Raw genomic sequence first — 18,575 nt, 5'->3', positions numbered from 1 at the left:
CCCAAAATGATTCCTTTTAAAACATTCACCCAGTTCAGTTCACTATAGACATTAACGGCCCAATTGAACATGAACTGTTTAAATGTAGCTGTATATTCAAAAGGGGGTGATTTAGTTTTACAACTCCAAGATGACAGAAAAGCAACATTAAGAATCCAAAGTCTCAATTATAAATTATTTTCCAACTCTTACCTGAAGACTCCATAATAAATAAAACACGGAAATAAAGTATATATATTCAAAATAAAAGCGAAAGAATCTTGCAGGGGACCTATATTCAACAAGCAGCAGAACATGAGTCTAAGATACAGTACCTCAAAACAGAAAACCTTGAACCAAACCCAGTTGAATAACATTGTCAGTAGTTATCAAAAGGAAAAAAAGAAAAGGAAATAGGGATCTAGTTTTCAGCCTATCAACTAATGTAACTAATGCAGACACAGTGTCCGAACCTCTTACAAAAATCATTTTTGAAGAGAGAGGGAAAAACAGATTTTTCCAGATTTAAGCCCAAAAAGACCACTAAATCCACTTTTTGAAGAAGAAGAAGAAGAAGACCGGCAAAAAAAAAAGAAGGAAACAAAAACCTGAACCCAAAATTGTTAAACAAAAACCCTCAACAAACACAAACATCACCACTAAAGCTACAATGGACAAGACAAGATAAAATTCAAGGACCAAAGAGGGGAAACAACAAAAGACTGAATTTACCAAACGCAAACACTTCAGATTACTAAGGATTCAAAGTTGGAAGTACTATGAACCGCAGCAGACCAGTTTACCCCCCCTCCTCCCCTTCTCACTTTAAAAAATAGAATCTACTTTCCAACTCCACCAGCAGCAAAAAGAATAGAGACACTAACAGCTCAAGAATAGAGACACAAATCATACATTTTCAAAGTGGGTGAGAGAGACTTCTATTTAAAAAAAAAAATTTAACAGGGCAAGCCAGCGATCGAGAGAGAGCAAATTACCCAAAATCAAAGAACAGAAAACCTTTAAAACTCCTTAATGATACTCCTCATAAAAATCCAGATCATAAACCGATAGAAATTGAGCACTGTAAACAACCAAAACTAATGAAGAGAAAAAACGCAGCAAACAGGGATAAAGCAAAGATAGCTATCTCACACATAGACCACTATATATAATAAGTTAAAGAAGACTTTGCATGCGAATCACATAGAGAAAAAAGTACTTCAAATTGAGATGATTAGCAGCAAATTGAGCAGTTACCTTGGCTCCAGAGACTGCAAATCACAAAATTAAAAACTAAAAAAGCGTCACTCTCAGATTCTCACAAGGAAAAACACAACGGCCAGAGAGAATCTGGTCCATGTGTAGTGTGCTCTGCTCTGTTGTACGGTGTTGCAGGTTTGGTGGATGAGAAGACGACGATGAGGATACTTCAGTCTCTCCTCACTTCCTTCGTCCCTCTCTCTAGAGTCTTTTAGATGATAATATAACATGTATCTATGATATGATTGAGGTTCCTGCACCCCACTGCATCTTCATCAATAATGGAATTACGAGACCTTTGGATTTCAATAATTTTGTGGTGACCCACTTGTCTACAAGGCTTTTCATTTTTTGTTTTACATGAAACTTGTGTTGATGACCGTTGGATCTGAATAAGCTACAATTGAAGTATAGCTTGAGGTTGTACTATTGGAAAATTTCTCTATAATTTGGTAAGCTCATTTTAATATGTGATACGGAGGAGATTCTATTGTTTTTTTTTTTTTTTTAAATTGATAGAAACGGATAATCTTTAAAAAAAAAATTAAAAAAAGTTGATAGATATAAGATTTGTTAATCCACGGGATCGACCAGAGTCACGTTTGGAGGGTTGGAGCAATTGTAAATTAATTGAAGTCATTAAACAAAAATCTTGAAGAAGAATTCACTGTTGATTGTTTTAGTAAATTCATAAAATAAAGAATTATCTACTGCACGAGGATCTCGTCACTGTGGGGTTTAATGAGGGTCATAACGAATGCAGCTTTAACCTTTGCTTCATGGAATGGCCGTTTCCTGACATGATTGCATGATCGCTTCACGAAATGACAGTTTACTAAGATCTTTTATTAAGATGCATGACCAAAATTTCACTGGCTTTGTTTAATTTATTGATTGAATACATGATGGGTTTTACCAACATCATCGCTCTCATGTCTCATGTCACTATGTTTTCCACCCTTTTTCTTAATTTTTTTAATGAACATAAATAGAGTTAAATACATCACCTTCTAAAACACAAGTTAATTTAGCTACCTTAACCTTATGAGCTATACTACATTAGCTACCGACACTAAATAGATATCCTTGACATTAAATGCTACATTCAACTTAAAAGACAAATGCATGATTGTCAATAGAATCCAAAACAACTCCCTAAGCCTAACATGATCAAGATTTTCTATCCAAATCTCTATTCTTTGGTATTCTTTTGCCACCGTCTATTGTATACCCTTCAAGATGTCTCTAACCTTTAATACCAACACGTCCCTTGAATATCCATGACTCATAAAAGCAAAACACAATCACGATTTTAATAATTCTGTAAACCCTTCGTGGGACTTAGGATAGAAATGATTTTTTTTTCCTTTTTAGATTAAAGCAAACTTGCTCATATTTGCAAATATAAAAAGAGGGAGACAAAAGTCTAGAATCATAATAAAGAATCACAAATCAAGATCCACCATCCTCAACACTTTAGATTCCATTATAACTATCAACCATTGGTCATTATAACTGAGTCATCTGATCAAACTCATTGGTGTAAGGAAAAAAAAAAATTACATCAAACCAAATCTCTTTTTTAACATGTGATTCGAATGAGCTTTTATATATTAAAAAAAAAAATTATAGAGATGAGATAATCTTCATTAAAAAAAAAAGTTGATAGAGATGAGACTTGTTGTCGACCAGAGTCATGTTTGGAGGCTTGGAGCAATTGTAGACTCATTGAGGTCATTTAACAAGAATCATGAAGAAGATTTCACTAGCGGTTAGTTTAATAAATTCATTAAAAAAGGGCTATCTAGTGCACGAGGGTCTCACCACTGCGGAAGTCATAATGTATGCAACTTTAACCGCCATTGCTTCTTTTAAAAGTTGTTTTCCAACTTGAACCCACAGTCTCTAGACTCTAGGTCAACAATGGAGCAACGTTACTCATTGAAGTCTTTTACTAAAATATACGAAGGAGAATTCACGGGGGCTGAGTTTAATAAACTCATTGAAGTCTTTTATTAAGAGTTATGAAGGAGATTTCATTGGATTTGTTTAATATATTCATTGAATGTAGTTTACCAACATCATCACTCTTAGGTCTCATGTCTCATAGTTTCCATCCTTTTCCTTAATAATTCTGTTTTTTTTTTTCTTTGTGTATGTGCAAGTAAAAAGAAAACGTTAACCCAAAAAAATAAAGAAAAAAAGGTTAAAAGTACATCATCCTCTAAAACACAAGTTAATTAGTTACCCTAATCTTATGAGCTATACACTATGTTAGCTATCGACACTAAATAAGTATCCTTAAGGTTAAATATTACATTCAACTTAAATGACAAAGACATAATTGTCAATAGAATCCGAAACAACTCCCAAAGCCAACTAGCCCGATTCCCCTGTCTAAGTCATGTAGCATGATCAAAACTATCTATCCAAATCTCTACTCTTTGGTATCCTTCTCCCAATGTCTATTGTAGACTCTGCAAGACGTCTCTGACCTTTAATACCAACAGGTCCCTTGACAATCCATGACTCATAAGAGCAAAACAAAATTACGATTTTAATAATTCTATAAACTCTTCATATAAAACACTTAAGACTGAATGGATTTTTTTCCTTTTTAGGTTAAAGCAAACTTGCCCATATTTGGAATTTGGGAAAAGAAAGAGACACAAGCCTAGAATCAAAATAAAGAATCAAGGATCAAGATCCACCACCCTCAACATTATAGATTCCATTATAACCATCAACCATTGGCCTAAGAATTATTTTTGAAAAAAAAAAATGATATTTAATCAAATATAGGCCACAAGTCAACTTTGAAGGATCAATCAATATAAGTTTTGGGTTAAGCATGCAATTTCCAAATTCATATCCAACTTGTTAAAAAACCGACCATGTTCAGATTGAGACATTAATTTGTGGACCAGTTTTCAGATAAAGAAAAGTCACCTAATCCCCAGCAGCCCATGTCTTTCTTTCCTCTCTTTTTTTTTTTTAGTTAAAAAAAAACAATTTATAAATGTATTAGGAATTATTTAAGAAAGAGGGAAAGGGTGTACACTACCCTTTCTGATTGCAAAGGGGTCCCACTTCAGCCGAATTCCATCCAACCAATAAAATTTAGTTGTTGCAATAATTAAGTTGTGAACAACTTTCTTAAGCTATAAATTCTTCTTTACATGATCGTACCCAAAAAAAAAAAAAAAATCTTCTCTACACGTAAAATTAATCAACCATCAATAGAAGAAAAAGAAGAGCATCATATTAATTGTACTTGTTAATGAACAAAATTTTAGTTGGAGGAGTGCATGGGGACATAGACATATGGAGATGAAATGACCACCCCATCTCCATAGAAAGCGGTAATGATCACCCTATTTATACCTCCATACGTTCCCATGAGCCCCACACGGGCATAGGAGTCACGTTCCCCCGCAAAGACTGTACTCTCTTATATACCTATTAATCTCTTTATAATTATGGAAAGGAAAAGAAAAGACAGAACATGGCAAAACTATGATGAGTGTAAAATTATCTCTTCCAGTTTTCTGCCTGGTCCAGTTCCCCAGTTCCTCTAATAGTTGGGGGGGGGGGGTGGACCCCATCTGGATAGAGTGTTTGAGCAGGAGTAGGGTGGTCATTCCAATCCTTCCTTGTTAGAGGAACTGGGGAACTGGAGGTGATAAAGATGCTATAATGAATACATGTTAACAACAGTAATAGTAACTATAATTCCTCCCTAGCTCCCGCTATAGATGGTTCGGGAAGACTTAAGGGAATGAAGAAATAATTGAGTTGTAATGCATATGCTAAGGCATGGCTCTCTCTCTCTCTCTCTCTCTCTCTCTCTCTGTGTGTGTGTGTGTGTGTGTGTGTGTGTGTGAGATGAAAGGCAAAAATTCCGTCCCCTGAGATGCTAGCACGTATTCTCATTGGTTGTAGTGCACGCATGGCCCTGTGCTCCCCCACTGAGAACACTCTCCCATATATATATATATATGAAAAATGTTCTATAGGGTAGAGGATACACTAGCACCTCTCTCTCTCTCTCTTTCTCTCACATACACATATGAAATGATCTCCCTAGTCTCTACCCCTTTGTCCGGGACCATTATGTCACACCTTTTTAATGTACTTCCTTATGCCACTAGCTAAGACAACCTTCTTCCATGTATTTATCCAAAAGAAGGGATAAATACAATGAGATTTTTTTTTTCTTGAAAAAATTGGTGGAGCCTGTGTGCTTTGAGGCCATGCATTGGCCTTGTTGTGTATCAGCACCATCTCTAGCTCTTTGTATTTTGTAGGCGCATTTATTGTAGAACTTGGAGCTAAATAACTTCCCTTAGTACAGAGTTAAATTGGTAAGAGGGTAAATAAGTATAGATTAGCCACTAAGTCAAATTTTAGAGTTAAAATGGTCTAATATTTGCGCATAATCTCCATCTTGAGCACATCTCTCTGTTCTCAGATCGCAAGGCGTTTGTGGGTTTTTTGAAAGGGTCTACACCATCTTTGGAGTGGACTGTGTCTCTTAATTAAAGACAGTTTTTTACATGTTTTGTTCGATTAATACTTCTTAGGGTATTGAATAAGGAAATTTGGAAAATTATCGTCTCCAATTATCTGCCCTGCATTTTCTCTAATTCCTCTAATAGGGGGGAGTAGACCCCACCTAGGTAGTGTGTTTGGGCAGGGGATAAGGTGGTCATTTCTGTCCCCCCCCCCCTCCCTATGAGAGGAATTGGAGGAAATGGAAGAAACTCAGTATTAGTGAGAGCGTCTTCCATGTTAAACTTGACGTTTGTGTTATTAATCTTGGAGTCGTTATCGTCTACGGTTCCCTGACCGGTGTGGTTCCCTAGTTCCTCTCACAAGAGGGGGGTGGGACCCACCCAGAGCACCTGATCGAATAGTCTGCCCAGGTGGGGTCCACCCTCCTCTTGTGAGAGGAACTAGGGAACCGCACCGGTCAGGGAACCGTACACGAAAAAAATTCATTAATCCTGCTCTCCTTACAAGTAAGAATTTCTCCGCTTTATTTCAATAATATCTTTTAGCCGAAAGGTCTTCCACTAAACGCCCCCCTCGGAAAAAGATCCTGTCAATCCGGGCAGCATGTAGCACTTGTGCAATGCCTGGGATTGACAGGGCGCTTTGACCACCTTACCCCCCAAAAAAAAAAATATGGCATGCATCCCATGTATACCCATGCACGTCTATTCATCAAGTCTTAATTAAATAAAATGGTGGTTAGAGAATGTATTACAGAATTCATAAAATGGTGCAATAACCTAGCTATTTTGTTGTCTAGCTGCATATGGTACTAAAACTTATCTCCATTTGACATTAAAGCCCGCCACACAATGTGAAAAATATTAATAGATTTTATATTGCTCAATCACATCCATATCTCCTTGCATGCATAATTGACTTTATGGCCTTGCTATATTCTCTCATCCCTCAAGAAAGATCCAAAAATTGTTGGCTTTTTAAGAACTTTTGGTCTATTCCATCATAATCCGGTTACATAAGAAGAGAGGAGAGGAGGGGGGGGGGGGGAATGTGGGGGTGGAGAATCCATAAAATGAAATGGGCCATTTTTTAATTTTTTAATTTTTTATTTTCTAATATTTAATTTTTTCTTGAAAAAATTATGTTTAGGAAAAAAAAGACTGTCAGGTTGTGTGGCGCCTGCACTCAGACATAGGAAGGGAGATATGATAGCCTTGCTCCCTGTCAAATGAAAAATCTCACCCCTGTTGGATGCTCTTGCTTGTGCTCTCATTGGCCCCTACCTTGGTGCAAAGGCCACATAGCATTTCGACTGGAAAACAGTTCTAAAACAATTACAAATAGATTAATAACAGTTAATATTTTTTTTCACACATTTGGTAACCAATTTACAAATACTGTCACTAAATCCAGAATTCTAACTCCAATCATGAACAGATAATAACCTCACTCATGATATTCTACCATACAATGAGAAGTGGATTCCACATCGAGCATCTCTATTATTCAGAAGTAAATACTAAGAGCCTGATGCGTTGATACATAACATGTAATGCCCATCAACTGCTAGTACATCAAAACCCATTATAACTGGAACAATAAGAACCTTTTAGGCCTAGGGACCAACTACTCAACTGCAATCTATAACTGAGAATCACTGTTTTTTGGAGAAATTATGTTTACCACTCCTATAGTTTGAAAAAATTATACCAATCCCCCTCAAAATTATGCCTACCCCCTCCAAAGGGAAGGTGGATGTAATTTTGAGAGGGATCGATATAATTTTTCAAATTACAGGGCTTTTTTTTGTAATTTTCCCTTCTTTTTTTTTTTTCAATCACAGTGTGACAATGATGTGAGCAGCATGCCCAATTTTATTCCCAATTGTAAGCCATTTTATAATGTAAATTGAAAGACTAACAAAACTCAAATTATATAATATAAAAAATAATATCTATTTATTAAATTGAGTTTAATAGACACATCAATTCCAACAAAGATCATTCAAATTATATACAAATTTAAAGACTAACAACTCTCAAGTTATATAATGTAAAAAATATTATTTATTTATTATACTGCGATTGATAGACACATCAATTCCAACAAAGATCACCCAAAAATTGCAATTGATATTTTTAGCATATTTGACATCTCTCGACATGTCTCGAGCATCATAGGGGACATAAGGATGCAAGAAATTCCTTATAAGAGTCAAATTGTGGTAACCAACTAAGCATATCAAGCACAGTTGAGCCATAAAAACTGCACATTTTCGTGCTTCTTATTTTTCATGAGGCTAGATAAATCATGTCATTTCATAGGGATAATGACAACCATTGAAAACGACCTGATGATAAGTCATTTTCATTTTATTTTAAAAATATTTAACCTTGACTTAAATAACTTTTGAGAATAAGATCAGGAGTAAAAATGCAAAGCTACAACTTCTTAGTTCACTTATTTGGTGACAAAAAAATGTAACCTAACTATGATTTGATAGCTACTTCTATGGATTAAAATCCTTTGCAGTACTGGCGGAGGGGCAGTGCACATCCAACGGCACAGCAGAGGCCATGTGTGCCATGTGTGCCACCTGACCTCTGTTGTGCCATCGAACGTGTACTGCCGCCCCGCCAGTATTGCAAAGGATCCTGGTCCTACTTCTACTTACTTATTATGGCATTTAAATACCTTGAGATTTCTTGAATGATATCAACACTTACTTAAAAAGTGTAATGGTCCAACAAACCTCTGGTTCATGCTTGGGTCATATTTTTGAGTTGAAAAGAGAGAAGATGAAGAATAGCTAATGATTATATAATTTGCGGAGAGCTAGCTAATTCACTTGATCAAATACAATGGTGAAACAGATCAAAGTGGTGTCTGATATAAGAGCAGTCCAATCATTAATCGTGAGGGGATTCTTCCTTCACAAGTGAAAGGAAACTTTTTTTGTTTTTTATAATCATTGCAAGTGATGATAAATTTTTTCCTTCACCCACCCTACGACGAAGAGTATCACGGGCATTTCGTAGTTTGGACATTCGTCATATGGGGGAAAGTGTTATCATATCAATACGCCTTTCACCTTACATATATTGATTGGGTAGCTGATCCAAACATTTGCCAATATTCCAAGGGGAGAGATTTGATAAACCACTCACATGTATTGAAATTATTTTGAAACCTTCTTCTACTTCTAACTTAAAGAATTTTTGAGAATACAAATAGCAATCAAAAGAACATTACATGTTCTATAGAGGGTCATTTGGATAATCCATTTTCCTAATCTCTATACCATGTATTTGACACAAATTCCAATAATCCCAATCTAATCCTTGCATGGGTCTACAACACCTGCCCTCCCCTCCCCTCCCCCTTCCCTTTTATTTTTTTTTATCACTATCCTCAATAAAATTCCAAGTTAATTTATTTATCAGAAAATAAATTAAATAGCCCATCTAGTTGAGAAGGACATATGAGGCCAGATTGGCTCAAATTGAACACATCAACTATCAATATCACTCTTTGAGTTGTGGAAGTATCCTAACAACGAAATCTAGATGACCCACATTTGAAATCTTTTCCCATTCTAAGACTCAGCATTGCACATTTCAAAAGTGTGATAGCAAAACCCATGGACCTTTTGTTAGCACCTAACATTTTTTGAACATTATTAAAACAAAAAATGCGTGTCATATACGGGGGGGCTAATTAATGTGAGCATGAGAGAGGCATCGCACGGTTCATATTCAAGAGATTACATGTCAAGGAGGAAAGAGAATGTGAGAAGACGCATGATAACAAATCATTGACAGCGTGCTAATCAAAAGATCAAGTTGGACCCAATGGAATAAAGGCGTCGAAATGACAATTTCTTACAAACAATTGAATAAATATGACCAATCATATTGAGTGATCGAACCTACTCTAACGGATGCTTGTGCATACTAGGATGTAAATTGAGAATTGAAAATCTGCATTTTTTTTCTTCTTATAATTATGTTGAAAGTCTCTAAATTCCTATTGCTTGTTTATTATTGATTTGGACAATTGGTATATACTTATGTATATTTATATATTTTTTTAAAAAGAGTTTTCTTTCACCCCGCGATGAAGGTTCACCAACCCATCCTAGAGTTCAAAAACTCATATAGGGTTTTAGTATAATTCCCAAAGTACCTTCTTGATACCCATTTCACATTCATCTTTTTGCCAACGACGAATGGATTCTCATACACTATGACTTAGGGATGCAAGTTTGGCCCTGTCGACCCAAACCCACCCTTAACCCAAACATGACCCAGCTAAGGAGACTCAAGGTTGGACTAGGGTTTTAAAAAGACCGGCCCAACCAGACACTGTTACAGTCCTACTATGACTAAAGGAAAACTCGGTCCAAAAAAATATTACATAATTTAAGTAAAAAACTAATTATATGATGAAATTTATTTATTTTTTAAATATCCAAATTCTAGGTTGACCTGAAATTCAAATATTGGTGCATCTGCTTTAAATTTGGTCTATCTACAATGGATATCCTCATATGCGTCCACATTCTAAGGCTGGGTTTGGTTGTCAGGACATGGGAAAAAAAAAAAGAAAGAAAAGAAAACATAATAATAATAATGACATAATGATTGATTTATATATGTCTCTCCTCAAATTCAAATTAAATATTTTTTTTTTTTTTAAATTTTCTCTTTTTTCTCACAACCAAACATAGCCTATGTGCATGGGAATGCCCTTTTTGCCATGCTCCAGTGCGTTGAAACTTTCTACCAAACCCAAAAAAAAAAAGCTTTGAGACTGTTCGTTCACAGTTCACACATGATTTTATAGGAACCGTTTTATAATCTATATTTATTTTTAAAAAATGATGTTCTAGAAACATCGTGGAACATGCTAGAGATGGGTTTAGCTTAGTTTGAATTTTTGTCTTTTAAGCCATAGCTTTATGTGTATTATAATTTACAACTACGTAAATGCTGCAACGACAAAAAGGCAGGAGTTTCAGACTTTCAGGGAAGGGATATTCTAAGAATACTCCTTTCATGGCCATAGGTTTAGGGGCTTTTTCTTTTTTTTTTTTTCTGTCAACTTGAAGGCTGCAGCGACTTAAAAAAAACACAAGTCGTTTCAGTAAGCAGAGAAGGATACCATATTCTATTTCTATGAATACTCTTTTCATGGCCATATGGTCCTTTTTTGTTTTTTTGGCCATAGCTTTCAGCCTTTCAGTGTATTACAGCTACGTAAAAGCTGCAACGACAAAAAGGACATTTCAGTAGCAAGAGAGGGTTTGCCTTTTATGAATGTTAATAATTCTCCTTTCATGGTCGTATCAGTGGCAGAGAAGGATGAAATGATGAATAGCTAAGAAACAACTTAATATTTTTTTTTAATTTTATAAGAGAGATACACATAAATCAACCATTGTGTCATTGTGGATTTTGTCAATTTTAAGTTTATTTTCCCCATTTTTTGACAACCAAACATAACGTGAATATAATATTTGGGGAAAGTTTTCATACACGGCTGGTTGTGTAAACCATGTATGTGAGAGGATGGGAGTTTCAAGGCATTAATTAATGGGTGGGGGGTTTGTGACTTTTCCAATTCTTTGTGAGAGAGGACACGATCGTGCATGCTTACATGACCATGTATGAAAATTCCCCCTATAGACGATTTGATTTTATAGGCAAAGCTGGCGAGTAATTCATGACCTCATTCCCCTTACAAGAGAAATTGTAGCAGCCAAAGTTAATTCATGTCTCGTGCTCAAACTGTGCCCAGAGACATGATGGTGGGCAAAATGACCACCCTACCCCCCTGAATGACAAAAATACCCAATGTATGTATTTGGGCATTGGTTGCACTGTGACACAGAGAATATCAACCCTTTTATTTTATATGCTTCAACTATAAATAGGGATACTATTTTGGATAAATGCTACTTGGTTATCGAGCTACCTTTTCCCATTCAAAACTATTCCGGTTCATCAAGTCTGCATGTTAGTGAAAGTTCAACAAAGTCAGCGAAATGGAGAGAGAATGTGGGCTCATGTCCAAATCCATGTGAGAGATGAGTTGGAAGCATGGTATAAAATCTCGCGATATATCGGCGCTATATCGCTATATTTCGTAAATCTCGCGATATATCGGCGATATATCATTATATTTCATAAATCTCGATATGTCCGAGATACGAAACACTTCCGAAACAAAAAATTACAATATCTCGTCGATATATCGTGATATATCAATGATATATCGCGAGATATTGAAAAAGTGACAAATAGTATCACACTAAGGCCCCTTTTATACCATATTTCGCAGCTCTTGGTCGATATTTCGACCGAGAGCTGCTGAAAATCAATTTTTCTCTCTTCTTCCTCATTTTTTGCTTTTCTTCCTCCCTTCCAAGCCTCATCCAAGCATTGTTGAAGCTCCTTGTCGCCGGGAAGACGTCGGAGGGTCATCTAAGCTCATCATCCAAGCCTATTTTCATTATTTAAGGTAAATTCTATTTCTCTAAAACTATATTTTTTTTTAAAAATTTTGTACAAATGTTGTTGGATGTTGATGATATTAATATATGTTAGACACCGGAGGTCGATCTACAGCCTCACGGTGTCGAAATTTTTTTTCCATATGTATTTTTTTTATTTTTTTTCTGATTTTAAAAATTCATTTTTCTACTACTAAAATAGAAAATAATTAGAGGTAATATGACTTAGATGGTAATGAATTAAATATATGTTAGACACCAATGGCCGATCTACGGCTTCACAGTGTCGAATTTATTTTTCTGCTCTTAAATAATTCTTTTAATTTTCAAAAATTAAGAAAAATAAATAAAATATTAAAAAAACAAAAATAAATAAGGAAAAATATGAGTTTTAAGTTTAAAAAATAATGAAAAAATATGAAAGTTATTTTTATATGTTTTGAGATGCATTACATGTATATTATGTTTACTAATTTTTTGTTTTGTTGTGTTAGGTCAATACTTATATTAACATTATATATAAAAAATTGGTTTTAATTATGTGAAAAATATAAGGGTTAGGAGAAAAATATTAAATAACTATACAAGTGTATTAGTAATCTAAAAGTGTCAATTGAAGTGCATCTACATTAAGTTTTTTAATTATTTGTGTTACTTACATTGCAGTAAACAAGTATCATTATGGCGGATCGTGATAGACAACGTGCGAAGGGCAAACAAAAGGTGGGGGAAAGTAGTCAACAAAGGGGCGGAGGAACAAAGAGAACAGAGGGAACAAGAGAGACCACCCAAAGATAGGGGTGACATTGCATGGTTACATGGTACTCCCATTGATGGGGATAAGAGAAAATCTATATGTAACTATTGTCACATGCAATTTATGGGAGGTGGGTCCAGTAGACTTAAACAACAACTAACTGGAGGATCTAAAGATGTTGTAGGTTGTCATATGGTCCCTACTGAAGTAGCCAGGGAGATTGGTGATGGTTTGAGGGGAAAAAAGAAGAGGAAGGCTGACAAGCAAAGGATAAGAGAACAACTTGAGGATACAGTGAGGAGTTCGATGGGAGGAGGAAGACGATACAATGATGATGATGACTCCTCCTCCTCCTCCTCCTCTGATGATGATGACATTGCAGTACCTGATGACATACAAACAGCAGAGGAGGCTAGGGATTTTAGGCGGATTGTTTCAAGGAGTAGGATAAGTTTTCAAGATGATCAGTAGAGACAAAGAGTAGGGGGTAGTGGAGGAGCTGGCAGTTCTGGAGGTCCTAGAACTTTGAATCCTTTTAAAAGATCACAAAGTGTGAGGGCAGCCCCAACACCTCTACCAATACCAGTACCACCATCAACATCTGATCCTAAATTGCATAAGAAGAAAGGAAGCAGTCAACCCAGAATCAAAGGAGCATGGAAGGGGATGAAGGGATTGGTTAAAGAATCAATAGCTAAGTGGATGCTATACCATACCATCCCAGCAAACACTGCACAAGGCCCCCATTATGATACCATGATAGATACCATTGCAGAGGCTGGCCCAAGATTCAAGGGTCCCACCCCATATGAGGTAATGAATGTTTATCTACCTCAACAAAAGAGTGAGATTGATGAGTACATTAGTGAGATAAAGAATATGTGGGAGACATATGGGGTGACTATAATGGCAGATGGATGGACTGGGCCTACAAGAAAGTCCATCATCAATTTCATGGTTTATTGTGATGGGAGGACAGTGTTCCTCAAATCTATGGATGCATCCAAAGAGATAAAGGATGCAAAATATATTTACAGATTGTTAAAGGAAATAATGGAAAAAGATGTGGGTATTGAGAATGTTGTCCAGATTGTAACGGACAATGGAAGTAACTTCAAGCTGGCCGGTGAGAAGATGATGAACAATAGTAAGTACCGGCTCTTCTGGACTCCTTGTGCAGCCCATTGCATTGACTTAATGCTAAAAGATATGGAAAAGTTAAAGTTGGTGAAGACTGTGGTTGAAAGTGCAAGACAAGTCACCAACTTTATATACAACCACTCCTATGCACTCAATCTATTGAGGAAAAAATGTGGGGGTGACTTGGTTAGGCCTGGCATCACAAGATTTGCCACCAACTACATTGCTCTCAAAAGCATTGAGACAAAGAAGGCCGGGCTGAGAAGCATGTTTGCTTCTGAGGAGTGGTTTGAATGGAAGGGTTCCAAGACTGTAAATGGGAGGGAAGCACAAACAACGATGTCATCTGAGGACTTCTAGACCAAACTAAGCAAAGTGGTGAAAGTTTTAGAGCCAGTAGTTAAAGTTCTACATGTTGCTGACTCCGCTTTGAAGGGCCCAACCATGCCAGTCCTATATGCTGCAATAGACTTGATAAAAGATAGTGTCTATAGTGTGGCTCCTCGCAGTAGCAAACACTTCTTGGATATCATAAATGCTCGCTTGGATAATCAACTTATGCATCCACTGCATAAGGCTGGTGAGTAAATTTGTTTTATGTTTACTAATTCATAGTATTATTATTTACTAATTACCTATGCATTTGACAATACCTCTACTCTATATGTCATATTTCAGCATACTACTTGAACCCTAAGTATCAATATAACAATAGGCTTGGGTTGGAAACTCAACTTATTGATGCTGTGAAACAAGTAGTGAAGAAGTTGGAGCCAGATGGTGCACTACAAGCAATTTGCAACAATGAAGTGAGTTCATTTGGAAACTCAACTTATTGATGCTTTCAAATAAGTAGTGAAGAAGTAGTTACTAATTTTCCACATGGGTGTAGATCAAGGTATTTAGGGATGCATTGGGAAGTTTTGGAACTGAGGCTGCGATACAAGGCAGAGCACGTGGTGATGCTGGTAATTCTTTTAAGTTTTAAATTACATATGGATTGAAATTTGAAAGTTGAAAGTTGAAACAACATTTGACACATGTCTTTTTGTTGTAAACTTGTAATGCATTGAATGGTGGGTGTTGTATGGGGAATCGGTGAAAACTTAAGAAGAATAGCAATTAAAGTCCTTGCCCAAACATGTTCGCATCTGGTTGTGAGAGGAACTGGAGTACCTTTGCACTCATCCACTCTAAGAGGCGCAACAGATTGGGGTCTCAACGTTTATCTAACATGGTGTATGTGCACTACAACTTGAGGCTGAAACTGCAACACATACGCATGGGACATGAGGGACAGAGGGGCACCATTGATCTAGCTGATATCTTTCAAGTTGACTCAGATGATGAGGACCCTATTGTGGATTGGGTGAGGGATAGAGGTGAGTCAGTGTTGGATGAGGAGGGAGGTAGGCACGACCCCATGATAGCTTCTGAGATTGGTGCTGATGTGGATGAGTATATGGCTGACGAGGGTCAGATACATGCAAGGGAAGCCTCACCCATACCATTCCAGCCCACTGGTGGCAATGTTGCTGATGATGAAGACTGGTCTAAGTCCTCAAATGATGATGATGGTGATGATGGTGATGCTGGTGGTGGTGGTGGTAATGCTGGTGGTGGTGATGTTGGTGGTGGTGATGCTGGTGAAGAATTTGACGGCATGCGAGAGCGTTATGTGGTAGGCCAGGAGGCCCAGGATACGGCACCTGTAGAGCCACTCCGATTCACTGGAGAGACATAGTTTGATCATGCCACACAAGATACGGACCACGGAGCACGTGCCCCCGCACCCCCACCCTCGAGAGGCCCCCTACATACATACAACAGGAAGCGTAGGGGTCGACAAACACAGTTGCAACCTGATCACATGGACATTGATAACCTATCTAGCTCTGTTGGCGGTTTGAGTATGGGTGATAGGGAGGGAGGACCGACTGGACATTGGCGTGCCCCATCTTTTGACGCACATGCCACTCCATTGGCATCGGATTATGGTGCATCACAACCTTACGGTGGATATGGATATGGATCATCATCATATGAGCAGTTTAGTGGGGTAGGGGACTACTACCAGTCCCAGTCCCAGGGACATACTGGATCATCTTTTGTAGATAACATCTTTGCATACCCTAGCGGACCTAGCTTCCAACCTCACCAGCCATACATGCAACCAATGCCATCGCCTCTTGCGCCGGCGTCAACATCATATCACAATGGATCATCTTTTTCACGGACTGGATCGATTGGTAACCCTAGTTTATATCCTAGGATAGGTTACCTACAGTATGTTGATGATTCCATTTACGTGACACTTGTGGATGACTACACTCGTTTCTTCTCCGATTCTATACCGTGGTCCACATATGTCCTTCAAACAGAGAGCAATGGACGTCGACTCCAGCGAGGCATGAGTGGGATTGATCCAGGGAGGCACAACAACTACTATTAGCAGTTTAGCACTTGTAATTTATAACTTAAGTTGTGATTTCATTAATCTATGTGTATTTAACTATTTATACATTAAAGTCGGCGATCGTATGTCAATCAAGGGTGCAAGCCCAAAACACCAATTTGAATTCACATTTTTACAATTTTATGGTTTAAATGTGTTTATTAAGCTTAAATAAGGCTATCCATGAAGTTTCAGGCCTAGATATGGCCAAATACCCCCCGAGATGGACCCCCGAAATATTGCAAAAAAAATGCAATATTTCGATCATATTTCGTGATATCTCGAATATTTCGGATATCTCGGTAGGCCCGAGATACCGATATATCGCGAGATATAGTACTATGGGTGGAAGTGCCACTAAGGCAAAACTCTTAACTATTTGGAAAAATGAGATACTCAGTGGGTTAGAATTCAGAAAAGTGACGAATTTACTTTTAGGAGAATTTCTTGCAAAATAGTTTCTGGAAGGCTCAGAAGAAATAAACCTGGACTACAAACCAGAACAAGAGGAAGCTATCCTTGTTCAAAACTTGAGGAAGCTGATGGAAGGCTTCTGAATTTCCAGGCCTGGTGACTTGATTGAAGATAAATTTCGAGAATAACGAAGAGAATTTTCTATTCACTATCAAAAAAGCATCAGTTTGCCCATCAAACCAAAGCAAGAGATCCATCCTCTGCCACAGAAAATCAAAACCGTTCCATTCCTCTTAATGGTACGATTACAACCTATTAATGAATTCAAAATGATTTCTTAACTCAATTACTGAAAGTAGAAACCCTTTGTTCCTAATGTTTTACCTAATGTAACCGAATGAGGGAAGTATAACACAGACACTTAAAACACACAGCCCTGGCCCACAGTAACCTCAAACCCAAAATAGATCCGTGACACCTATTTAATAAATTTAAAAATAAAATAAAATAAAAAAACCTGGGACTGCCTGCATCACATTTCATTCAAAACTTTTTCAGGAATTCAATTTCTACTAACAATTAGGGGTGTAAATGAACAGTCAACATCCATTTTCGTATCCGTGTCTGTATCTATTTAGCATTATCCGAATCCGTCCGAAAGCTAAATGGATGCAGATATGGATATACTATAACTATCCGAAAAATCATATTTACATGTAAACGGATAAAGTATCTGATCCGTATCCATGTCCGTATCCATTTAGCACTATCCGAATCTGTCCAATAGCTAATCGAATGCGGATGTGAATATAGCACTATCCTAGCCGAATCCCATCCATTTACAGCCCTACTAACAATTGCATTTCACTTTACTGTGGACCATGTGACACCCCAGGCAGCGATTATTGACTAGGAGTGCTCCCAATCGCATTTCCCCTCAATAATTTATAATCACGTGTACAACGATCCTTAGTTTCTTCTCAGTGCATACACTTCCAAGTGAAACTGACTACTTTTGTGAATATGCTTTCCAAGTCTGCCTGAAGGATGCCCTCAGAATTATCCCCACGGGAACAGATGTAATTACCGAACTACTATTTTTTGCCATGCGCCACAATGGGGGTGGGGGGGGGGGGGGTCGATGTGATACAATTGTGGGCCCTCATCCCCAAACAAGTAGAGAAAGTGCCTCAAAAGCTAGTCCAAAGTGATAAAACTATAAAAACACCACTAAATTCAATTAACATGACATGGCATTCTTGTAATATTATGGATCTTTGAACTCACTTTCAACCAGATGCTTTTTTCAAGCGACAATTGATCAATGAGATGTTCGTGGGGTCCTCTGACCCACCCATGTCACTGAATTGTAATTTCACAAGTGCTCCGATAGTTCAAATCATGCACGAAGGACAGAGACTATCCCAGAATTCAATAATATATCATCAGCAACACAAGTGAAGTGTATTGTCTATTTGCCTATCAAAAAAAAATGTGGTGTACATCCTATAAGCATTACCAAACTTACTCTAAGATATTGA

General features: G+C 37.2%; 1 protein-coding gene and 1 long non-coding RNA gene across 2 annotated transcripts in view; one reads left to right on the top strand and one right to left on the bottom strand.

Annotated features, from left to right (window-relative positions):
• LOC122667818 (CBL-interacting protein kinase 32) overlaps positions 1–1,011 on the bottom strand; it is a 37,718-nt gene extending 36,707 nt beyond the window's left edge. Inside the window, exon 1 of the mRNA XM_043864261.1 lies at positions 975–1,011. The gene's annotated coding sequence lies outside the window, so the exon portion shown is untranslated. The remainder of the gene's footprint in view (positions 1–974) is intronic.
• Positions 39–464, top strand: LOC122667819. Its single transcript, XR_006333864.1, has 2 exons — positions 39–160; positions 289–464. It is a non-coding gene; the product is annotated as an uncharacterized LOC122667819 (long non-coding RNA).
• Positions 1,012–18,575: the final 17,564 nt, after the last annotated feature.

This window comes from Telopea speciosissima, chromosome 7 (assembly GCF_018873765.1).
Source record: "Telopea speciosissima isolate NSW1024214 ecotype Mountain lineage chromosome 7, Tspe_v1, whole genome shotgun sequence".
Classification (NCBI taxonomy): Eukaryota; Viridiplantae; Streptophyta; class Magnoliopsida; order Proteales; family Proteaceae; genus Telopea; species Telopea speciosissima.
The sequence above is the reverse complement of the archived record's forward strand: the minus strand, read 5'-3'. Positions and strand labels throughout refer to the sequence as shown.